The sequence below is a fragment of the Larus michahellis genome, chromosome 1, assembly GCF_964199755.1.
Source record: "Larus michahellis chromosome 1, bLarMic1.1, whole genome shotgun sequence".
Classification (NCBI taxonomy): domain Eukaryota; kingdom Metazoa; phylum Chordata; class Aves; order Charadriiformes; family Laridae; genus Larus; species Larus michahellis.
In genome coordinates this window covers 206,112,134-206,124,340 of record NC_133896.1, presented here as the reverse complement: position 1 = coordinate 206,124,340, position 12,207 = coordinate 206,112,134, and positions in this window count along the sequence as shown.

Here is a 12,207-nt window from a genome sequence, read left to right as displayed (position 1 = left end):
TTCAGCCACTTCTTTCTCATTAGGATACTTTCTTAGGAGTTTCTCCTAACAAGCTGCTTGAATTCATAAGCAGAAACAAAATAGAAGCAAACAGCTAGTCTTAGTAGCTGTCTGCATTCAAGATCTAACAAAAAATTATTCTGAAAGCAAAACTGACATTTAATATTTCAAAGGAATCAGATATACTATTCAGCGTACAAAAGATATTTCGATTTCAGCCTTGTTCAAGCCCTGCATTGAAAGACATCCATCCATCCTATTGTAAAATTGAATAAGTTATATATTATTACTGTAGTGAAACTGTGGGATCTTTAATTTCATCAGGATTACTAGATTGCAGATATCTGACTACTTAATGACCTTGTATTTACTCAGAAAAAAAGACTGCTGCTGAAATGACAGAGACGTAATGGCATGAATTCATTGTGTATAACAGAGCTATGGAAGAGCTTACCATATAATGTGTGAGTCAGATTTGACTGCTTTTTGACATTCAACCATACCATTGCTAAAATATCACGGAAATAAATATCAGCAGTTAATCACAAGTGAAGTAATGTTATTAAGGGGGAAAATTTACCCTTCTCTGTATGTTTTGCTTCAACATTGTGCAGGAAATAAAGAACAAAAAAGATGTCATTTAAATTGCACTGCTCTATCTCATTTCTCAAAAGAAATGGAGAGACATCAGCCGATGCTACAGCAATATGGCAAAAAAGAAGAGGAAGAGTGGAATTTAATTTGTATTCTGAGTACCTTCCTCCTCCACCCTCCCACATACCTGCTTAAGTAGTTTAAGTTAGTGGCATTATAAGAATCAGTTATATTATTTTATGTTATATACCAAACATTTTTAAAATTTTTCTTTTTTTAGGACTTAGTGCTCTACAAAATGTTGGTTGTGCCAAGCCACACATATTCTGAAAATATCTTAATATCCAACAAAACCTGTACAAAACAAATGCGGAGAATCAGAGCAGCAAGCTTTACTGATCAGTCCTGTCTTTTCTTATGAGAAGAATAAGTTCAATGATCATTTATGCTTGTATCAGTCTTCTTGAAGGACAAAGCACATTAAAAATTTAGTGCCATAATGTTCCTTGTGGTTTACGTAAACATCCTTAAACACCATGAATGATGGGAAATGGATATTTCAAAAGATGGTCAGGGGCACAATGGAAGTCTGTGGGTAATCCAGGGAGAGAATTCACATCTTCCCACATTGTATTTTGCTTGAAAGACCATCCATTTATGTCCATTTCCACTGCTCTACTCACCTGTTTTGCTCTTCCCTTCAGGAGAAGTTGAAAAATGAGTAAAACATAAGGTGTGAACATTACAGCCCTGTTGTCTAATCAGTAAATCATACTTCAGCAACTGAGCATGAATAGCAATAGTTAAATAAGACAATTAGTCACAATTACCATTAGTCCAAATAGAAATCTTACATAAAGAAATATGTATGCTCTGGAACTTTGGAAAGTTTGAAAATTCTGATTATACGCTCCAGAAACTTTTAGAAACAGAAATGTACTGACCCATTAAGCATGGTTCAAGAAAAGATATCTAGCTACTAAGTGTAGCACCAGTCCAGGAAAAAAAAAGCCTATCTAGTATTTACAGTTGTAAAGACAGTTGTAGAGACAATACTTTTAAATCCAGGTATGCATTAAAAGAAGGAGATACTTTTATGAGAAAGACTGAAGGAGTAAACATAAGCTCTGAGAACCAAACAAGGCAATAAAGGAAACATGGTAGGTGTAAGCAATATTAATATGCAATGTTTAGGTTTTATGCTTAATGCTGAGAAAATAAACTGAACCTCAGTAAAGAAAGAGACAGATGTTCAGGGAACATACAGTAGGGCATTTTCAGTATGAAATACACAAATTTGACCCTATAGGCAACTGTCAAAGGTACCAATCTGGAAGCTGCAAGATGCAGAAACATTTTTCCTTTACAAACCATAAAGAATATTTATTGAAGTGAGTCACTACAACCTGCTTCATGTGTGGGCAAATGTTGACTTTTTTTAAGAGAACCACTTCAGATGGAAAGAGAAGGGTCTTATAGACTGTGTAATATATGAGGAATATTCTGCAAAAGTAGTCTTAAGTACTAAATACGTTTTCTTGATGACATGCAGGGTGTTTTGATTTAAAATTTTTTTTTGTCCACTTTAGCAACTTATATCCAGTGTAACTACAATAGGTTCTCTTCTACCACTGGTGCAGAGACATTCAATCAGGTCCACTACTATTTGTGTCTGTACACTTTGAGCTTACTATCTTTCAACTTTGTAGATGTAACTTATTAAAAACCTGCTTAAAATCTATGGTTTATTGTCTCAGAGAAAGATTGACAGTACCCATTTGAAACCATCTTTGAAAACATTATCAAGCATCAATTTTTTGGATACCGTGGGAAATATTTGTAGGTGTCAATTCTGGCCCTGCCTGCTGCCTGTTGATAAGCCCGATACCATATATACCTTGTCACAATGCCAGTATTTGCCACAAGCAAACCGAAGCTCATCTTCTGGCTCTTACAGATTGTAATGTGAAGTGCAGCCCAGAGATAATAGTGGAAGGTATTGTACGAAGTGTTAAGGTCATGGAGTCTGAATAAATATTAGCTCAGGCCAACCGGAATTTCATTTAATGTTTTTCTAATCTCTTTCCTTTCTTTTGGGATTTCAGATGTTCATACACGTGAATTATAAAATGTCAACTGAAAATAGAGCTTACATTCATTCTTACACATTACAGATACAGAATGACAAATGAACTAGAAATATAAGTGAAGGATTAAAAGATATAAATTTTCAGGTTTTATCAATTTATTGTGGGTCATCATACTTACTACTATAGCTCTGCTGATACTGAGGAATATCTTGAACAACTTTGCCTTCCTTTCCAAAGTCCCCTGGAGAACAACCTTTTCAGCAGAAGGTCAGGAAGGAAAGTGCAGCCTTTAACTTCCTGCTGGTTTTAAATAAGGTGAAAATGGCATCTGCCCTAAATCTGGTGCATGCTCCAAAAGATGTTCTTAATGAAGTCAGGGATGAGTCTAACTTCTTTTTCCTTTAAGCTAAGAGAGGGACCTAGTGATTAAATGAAGTGTTGCAGGCTGAAGCTGACAGACAGAAATAAGAAATGAAACCTCAGAAGCAAATGAGGGTACGAGCATGACTTTGAAGTTGTGTTTTGTTCACTGAGGTTTCATTTAAGGAGCTTTTTCCTGCACTTTACCCTACATTCCTCATCACAGGAAAGTCAGGAACAAGGAGGAAAAAGACAAGTGATAACATTGTGCTTGGGGCTTTTAAGACCTCAGCTGTGGCTGGACACATTCTCTCTCCCCACCAATCTATTCCCAGTCTAGGTGGTCATCCTACTTTCAACTGTCCGACCCATGAGAGGAAAAGCCTGGAAGATATTGATACACACAGTGACACCATTTCCCCAAAGATCCCGTCTGTCTTTCATTTACAGCCCCGCTGATGAGGAGAAGCAAAGGTGACTCCAGAACATTGTGCTTTTGCCATGGAGTCTCAAGAGCACAGACAGGTAAACATGTAACATCACGAAACAAATTAATATTTATGGGGAGTGAACGCTAACCTAGAGAAATATCAGTGGATAAATCAAAGCACTATAATGACATGCTAGTTTCAGGGATGTGAGTTACTATAAGACACTGAGATTTATAGCAAAAAGAATCAAGTAACAGCTATAATTCTTTAAAAATATAATAGTGAACCCTTAACAATATTACCTGTACTGCAAAAAAAAAAATTAAAAAAAATGAAAAAAATCAGCTTTTAAAAGAAAGGGAAAACTGTTTTTCCTCATCCAGCTAAAGGAAATACTCAAAAAAATATAAAATTACTCAAATGGGAAGAAAGGCAATGACCACATAGCCTTATTTACTCCTGCATGACTGCTCTTTTGGATAGTCCATTGAGTCATAGGAGCAAGTAGAGGCAAGAGTAGTTTCAGTCTGCCATTGTTTGTTTCTCTTAAAAAGTTGTGCCCAGGGATGGAAAGTGCTGCCATCTTGGCCCTCAGACAAAATAAAATCCTTCCTCTTTCCAGGAAAAACAAGAACGCAAAGTAACACCCCAAGCATTGTAATCCACCCTCCACAGGACAAGTTTCCACACGGTGTACTGCAGCATGGGGCTGGCAGTGAGTAGTTCCAGAAGACACACTACCAGCTCGCCAGCTTTTTTTCAGGAGGCAACAGGGAGATCCTGTCCATCAGATGGGAGCCATTGTGAACACATATGCAACTGAAGGAAGGGTGGGAGGGGGGCGTTCTCAGGAGTTCTCCTCATGAGAGCAAAACACTGAATTTGCTGTTTCTGCTGTGTACTTCAATTGCCGGTCCTGACGTAGGTGATCGCTCCTTCCCTGGCTGCTTGAAGATGATCTTTTCCTCTGTAGTCTCCAGGTTATTCACACCTTTCCACCACATATATCCAGCTGCCCACAGCAGAGGTAGAGCTGAGTCTTTATCATATCTTGCAAAGGATGGGCTTAAGAGCATCCTCTTCTGGGCTGCTTCATATCTCAGACTTTCCGTTTCTCCAAATCTATCCTCTTGGCAACTGTGTAAAGCTCTCTCTCTACATATACCTCATATCTCTTGTGTACACATAAAGTGGTACTGTGCTAGTCTTCACTTGCTCTCAAAGGAGACAGCTCTTAAATTTCCCCCGTCTGACCTTTTTTCCTTTAGACCCTGGAGGCTGAGAGCAGATACCTGGCGCACACACTAGTGCTGGGACCTGAAACACTCTGGCTCATTCTTATTTGAAGGAACATATATATATATCACCTAACGCAGAACCTAGTCCATAATGTTATTGACACGTCCGGTGTGAGAAGTTCCACTGGAATTAATAAAAGGCAGGTTGGGAGCAAATGACAAAATCTGAACATTTTCAAAAGAACTAATAAACATACCATTGAGAAGAAAAGACTACACTTTTAAAATCCCCAGGTATAGATCTCATTTAGTAGGAGTTTTGTGAAAACATGTTTCTGGAGGCTAGCAAAACAAAGTTCTGCCTTTCTGTCTCTCTTATTTAGAGGACTGGAACCCAAACAAACATCTGCTGTGACAGGTAGAGACCACAACTTTCTCTGCAGTTATAGTCTCCCAAGTATGCACAAATTGAGGCAAGAGGCCTGCACCAGCGTCCAAAAGGGTAAAATATTTAAAGGAGAGATTTTGCATGCAATTTCACTTATAACTTTATTTCTAGCAGGCAGTATTGTTAAAAAGTAGATATCGCTGGCCAGAACCTGGCAGTCACTGTGTGCCAAAAGCCTTTTGTTTTGCAAATACATGAAATTTCAATTTTACACTGAAGATCATGGGTTATTTGGGGAAAAAGATTGAACTGGTAATAAGAAACTATTCACTTCATTTGCAAATCCATAAATATGTGATCTCTTCTCCTTTCTGACCGTATTTCAAATGGCAAGATGGAATAACAGTATACCCTTTGGAACCTTTCCTCACTCAAGTACATGTAATCATTACTGTCAGCCCATCAAGCTCCAGGTGAAAATAGATTCTATAAAACTCTTTCAAGTCACATTTGATTAGACCCTTTTTTGTATGAGTTTGACATGGTTTATTATTTCTTATCACTGCTTCTGTGGCGGACTTCCCCAGAATAACTTCTGTACCATAGCTGACAAACGAAAGCTGACTGTACTACAGTGAATGTAACGCTGAAAGTATCCTGCCAAATATGGTAAATGGACAGTATAGACATTTAAATGAGCAGAAGCTTTATTTTGAGCTACATCAAGCAAAAGCATGTAATGTTGCTTAGGCAGGAAAAGATAGGAAGAAACCTGTGTCCTGGGTGGAGGTGGCAGAGAATCTGTGTGAAAATAAAGCAATGTGACAGCAGAAAGGAACGTAATCGCTAATAAATAAGGAGAAATGCTTATAAATTTCACCAGCTGTATGGTGCAAACTGTAATTAAAAGAAAGAATTAATTATGAAAAATAAAACTAATAATAAGCTGAAACTTGTAAGTGTTTAAGTATGTCAATAATAACAAAGATTATAAGACACAGCTGAAAGCTTTGCCTTGCAGGAGTGGGTTTTGGAAAATGAATATTATGGCAGATTTTTGCCTATTTCAGTGGCTTTCTTGCTATCTTTCCCTCTCCTCCCAGAATATATAAGTACAGAGAGGTAAAGGCGCTCCTATAATGTGTGTCTGAGGCACTCTTTGAGCAAGGAACATCTTTGCATCTTCTCTTTTACACGGTAAAATGACAGAACAAGTATGTTTTTATTCCACTCATCTCCTTCAGTAACCAGTTCTGAATTAAAATAATCTGATTTTTTCTATTAATAGAAAAGCCAAAGGCAGATTCTGCTGGCATGTGAGATTTTAAAAGTTCTTCCTGTTTGTATTAATTTGCCAAAATTTCAGTAAAATGCTATTTAGAGTCTATAAAACCAGTTGGTGTGAGGAATAATACAAGGAAAATGAAGATTCAATGCTCTTCTCTGAGCCTCATGAAGGAGTCAGGAGATGAAGTCCAAGGTCTGAGTTGCTCCAAAAGCTCCCACAAGTTATGCACATTTCTTGCCCTTGGAACTGCTTTGAGTTCACCAGTATTACTACGTGATGGTGTAACAAACAGGATTATGCCTCATTACTTTGCACCCTAAAGCTTCTGCATTTGATAGGCTCCTTCAAAAATTCAGCATTGACAACGCCAGTCTTGTATATGCTGGCCTGGTCACACCACTGAGAGCTTACAAAAAGGACTATCATCAACTGGACCAACCAGGAATTCTATAGTATCCTCCTTCTCTGTAAGTATTGCATGTGCAGGAATGAATATATCTAGAAGATTTGAAAATAATATTTGCCAGGATGGCCCAACAGAGTTGCAAATGCACCTGTAAGCAATGCCCCATGCTTATTACTGTTAGGCAATCTCATCTTGGAAAACTCAAATTTCAGAAACCCCTTTGCAGAAAGTTCATGGCTCAGCCTGTAATAGTACATGATATGTCTCCTCAGGGATGTTGAATAACTCATCACCAGCCAGAGTGCAATCAGTCTTTCAACCACAAGGATCTGACTGACGAGCCTGGGAGAACAGCAATGAGGCTTTATTTCAACCTGTCAATAAGACATTCCGCTATTCATAAGACAAACCTTTCTGAGACAATTTATGGGACTGGGAAACAAAAGAAAGATTGGGTAAAAAGAACAGTGTCAGGGAGCAGTGAGGGCCAGCTGCTCTCTAAGGGACAGGGAGCTGGGAGCCAAGCACAATACCATGTCTCTCATGGCAGGGGCTGGGGAGTGGCACCTGGGGAAAGCCTGCAGCCCGGACCATCATCTAAGTCTGTAGTGGTCTTGCAGGTCTGAGGGCAAGCCATGAAGTCAAGCCAGCAGGTCAAACTCAGGATCATAGCTGAGTCATAGTAACTAGGGTCAGACACAGCTCAGCAGTAACCAGGCAAATCCATGGTGGCAAGGCAGGTCTGAGGTCAAGCTGAGAAGTCAATCTGTGGGTTAGGGTCAGGGTCTGCATCAGCAGGTGCATGGCCAGGAACAGGCACGGCTGTAAGGCAACCCAAACTTCCTCTCAGGCAGGGCCCAAGGGGTAGAGCCTCAGCTTAACGGCGGCTTCTGTGGGAAGGAGGACCAGCCCACACTAAGGCTTCTAGCTTTCTTCAGAAAACAATTTCACATCCAAAGCCACCTGTTATGCTTTCTCTAGTTGTCCTTGAGATGAAGCAGCCAAATACCAGGAGAGCGGATGCACTCAGGGCTCTGAAAAAGAAACTGACTGTCTCTGGAGCAGAAGCAACATGTTGCAGGATGCCTCTTTATGCATGGATCTACATAGGAACGTAGCTTCTGTTGCTGTCTCCCCAAAGAAACAAGTTCCTCCTCTTGCTGCTCCTACAGGTCTCCCTTGAGGACAAGATGATGTGTTCAATAGCACTTGTTTCAAGCAATAACTTTCCCACTATCTTCTGGGCTGTCTAGCTGCCTCTCTAGAAGAATTTCATTTCCTCAACCTCTTTTGCACTTCAGCATATGTAAATTCCAAAACAGATACACTCCACAGTCCTGGTGATTTTGGTTGTTCACCATGTGAGCCTGACAAATTTGGTGATCTTTGACAACAGCGTTACAGCATTGATAGATAAAGGAAGAGCGACTGACATCATCTACCTGGACTTGTGCAATGCATTTGATACAGTCCCACATGTCATCCTTGTCTCTAAAATGGAGATACATGGATTTGATGAGTGGATCGCTTGGTGAATAAGGAATTGGCTGGATGATTGCACTCAAAGAGTTGCAGTCCAAGGCTCGGTGTCTGGGTGGAGACCAGTGATGAGTGGTGTCTCTCATGGGTCCGTACTGGGACTGGTGCTGTTTAATATCTTTGACAGTGACATGGACAGTGGGATTGAGTCCACCCTCAACAAGTTTGTGGTGTAGTTGATACTTTAGAGGGAAGGGATGTCATCCAGAGGGACCTTGGCAGGCTTGAGAGGTGGGCTTATGTGAATCTCATGAAGTTCAATGAGGCCAAGTGAACCTGCACCTGGGTCGTGGCAATCCCAAACATGGACACAGGCTGGGCAATGAGTGGATTGAGAGCAGCCCTGACGAGAAGAACTTGGGGATATTGGTACATGAAAAACTGAATATGAGCTGGCAATGTGTGCTAGCAGCCCAGAAAGCCAACCACATCCTGGGCTGCATCAAAAGAAGCGTGGCCAATAGGTTGAGGGGGGTGATTCTACCCCTCCACTCTGGTCTTGTGAGACCCCACCTGGAGTACTGCGTCCAGCTCTGGGGCCCCCAGCATAAGAAAGATATGGACCTGTTGGGGCAAGTTCAGATGAGGGCCATGAAGATGATCAGAGGCCTGGAGCACCTCCCCTGTGAGGAAAGGCTGAGAGAGTTGGGGTTGTTCAGCCTGGAGAAGAGGAAGCTCTGGGGACACCTTATGGCAGACTTCCAGTACTTAAAGGGGACCTAAAGGAAAGATGGGGAGGGACTCTTTATCAGGGAATGTAGCAATAGGACAAAGGGTAATGGTTTTAACTGAAAGAGGGGAGATTTAGGTTAGAAAACAGGAAGAAATTCTTTACTCTGCAGGTGGTGAGACGCTGGAACAGGTTGCCCAGAGAACTTGTGGATGCTGCTTCCCTGGAAGTGTTGAAGGCCGGGTTGGATGGGGCTTTGGGCAATCTGGTCTAATGGAAGGTGTTGGGGTATGGCAGGGGGTTTGGAACTAGATGATCTTTAAGGTTGCTTCCAACCCAAACCATTCTATGATTGTATGATTCTACAATTCTACTCCCAACCGTCACTCTTGGCCAGCTTTTCTTCCAGTGGAAATTACGGTGCAGGGAAATCAAATGTGAGAACAAGATGGTGAGACAACATTCAGATTTTATTCCAGGAATCAGAACATACTTCTCAAACCAGTGGGCTGGAAAGAGCTTTTCATCTACCTTCTCCTCTCCTGCCCACTCTTCCAGCTTATCACCTTGAAATCTAATCAGTAAAATCAATATCAAAGCAGGCAGTTGTCTGATATAGGACAGTGTCGGTTCATGTGATTGTGGTGAAGACACATTCTACCTAGTATTATTGGTAGAAAAGTCAGTCTAGACTTACAGCAGGTTCTAATGGAATAGGCACCATTTAGTGGGTGTGCCAGAGTGTGGGCAGCCTGGACACATCTCTGCCATACAGGTAGCTTGCAGCTGTGGTACAGGTGGGATCTGACCTTGAAATATCCCTGACATTTTAAAATCCGTGGGTGGTTTGTGGTTCAAAATCAGTGGAAATTTGTCAATTGACTTCAGAAGAAAGAAGGTTTTATCCTGTCATCCCAGAGTTTGAGCCTTTCCACTTGCATGCTGAGTATCTTTCATTGAAAGTTCAGTCACCATTTCCAATGGAAAGTGTCCAGTGCTGGGGAATTAAATCCCCACTTATAGCCCTCAGTAACTACCTTCTTGTCAGAGAAGTGCCTTTTAAATCCTGTCTCAACACAGCATCCTTTAGTCTTACACGTAAACTTTCTAACCTATTTCAGGGGGTCATAAGGCTGAAAAACTCAGAAATATCACTCAGAAGTGACATCTCACTTGTGACAAGTCAGGGCTTCTCTGGATATTTCACATCTTACCTATGCCAATGGTAAGTTGATGAGGTGATGCTAACCTATATACCTGAGAACATTGTCTACTGTGAACATTTCTTCACAGTAACAGAAGTGCATGTAGTACACAAGTCCTATGCCGTAAAATGTATTCAGATGGGTACATTTTAGCTAATACAGCATGATTATGAAAAGCTATCCTTGTACAGAACTATTTAGCTACATAAATCAGGTTTTCTATTTTATGGTTCTATACAATTATTTCCACTAAACTTGCATTCAGTCAGGAGTTAGAGACATTTTAGAGATATGACTCTATGTTTTACAGCTAGTTTATCAATTTGTTTCTGTGTTAGATCAAGCTAAGCTTTTATTCTCTACAGCTATGAGTCAGTTTTCTACAAACTTTCATAGCAGTGCACGCATTATACAAGCTGTCATGTATTCAGGACTTTGCATCTGTAGCCCTTAATAAAATTATTAGCCCTGTTGACTGAGATTTTTGCACAGGGGGGTGGCAAGGGGAAAGTTAGATAATAAAAATAAAAGCAAAAAAAACATGAAAAGAAGCGTTTCCTACCTTTTTTTTTTCTTTTTTGTTTACTAGCAGTGATAAAAAGAATGGGAGAACATGAACATCATCTCTGTAATTTTGTTCACATTTCAATATTATGTAGACTTTTTCAAAACCAGAGGAAGTCAGCAAAATTATTCAGTAAGTTATAAGTTGAATCATTTTCTAGTTACTCTGCAACTACTGCTAATGGAATGCTATTTATAAAATTACAAGAGAAGATTCTTGCCATATATTCCATATATTAATTAACTCTGATGTTATCAACAGATTTCTAGTGCTAGGTATGAATACTGTAATAATTTAGTCAAATTCCTGACTAAAAGCCCTTTTGCCAGCAAAACAGCACCACAGATTCTTGTCTTTGAGCTGAACAATGTGCAGTTCAGATGAAATGTATCTCTGACAAAAAATGTGCGAGATCAGAAGGGAGCACAGGGATTTACAATTTTGGGGCATCTATTCAGCAGTCGCCACAGGGTAAGTTCCTGTGTCAGGGCTGGAATAAGAACTTTGACCATTTTACAGGTTTCTAAGAAAAGGCACTTATAGAGAGTGAATACCTTTTTCCTTACATGGCTCAAGCAGACTCCTCCACTTCACCAGATTCAGTGAATATATGTTAATGGGGGAATTTTTCCGCCCCAGACATGTCTGTCCCCATACACATCATAGCCTGCTTGGATTTCCAAAAGGAAAAAATCAGTCATCAAAGTCTTCTAAAGAAACTAAGCAGAGGTGGAATAAGAGGGAAGGGACAGGCATGGATAAGAACTGCCAAGAGTAGGAAGGAGAAGTGGGGGTGCACAGTCACTCCTTGCAGTGGGAGGTCACTGGGGAGTTTCACGGAAATGCTGAGATCCATGCTGTTCCTAAATGGCCTGGGAAAAGGGGTAAGCAGTGACCAGACAATGTTTGCAGCTCATAGGAATCATAGAATATGATATGTATTATACATATAATATGCAATGTATTGCAGCTCTTATGAAGATAGAAAGAACAAGGGCTAAATATAGGAACTGCAGAAAGGATTTACATGACTGAGTGACTGAGTAATAACTCAGCGGATGAATTTCAGTGTAAGTAAATGCAAACTGATGCATGTAAGAAAAAAGAAATGGACTATAAGTTGACCATTGTCATTCAGGATTGATATCTTTGGGTTGTGACAGACATGTCCGTGAAAATTTACCTCAGTGCTTAGTCCAAAAAAAACCCAAAAAGAAGTGAGTCAAATCTTAGGAATTATTAGAAAAAGATTTGAGAACAAGAGAGAAAACAATTGTGTTATTGTTATTGTATAAACCTATTGTTCACCCTCATGTCAAAGCTTGTGGACAGCTTTGCTCTCTACTCGAGCAGGGAATGAGAGAACCTGAGGAGATTTGCAGCAAGGATGACTGCAGGCTGCCTTTGTAAGAGGAATGACTGAGCAGGCTGTG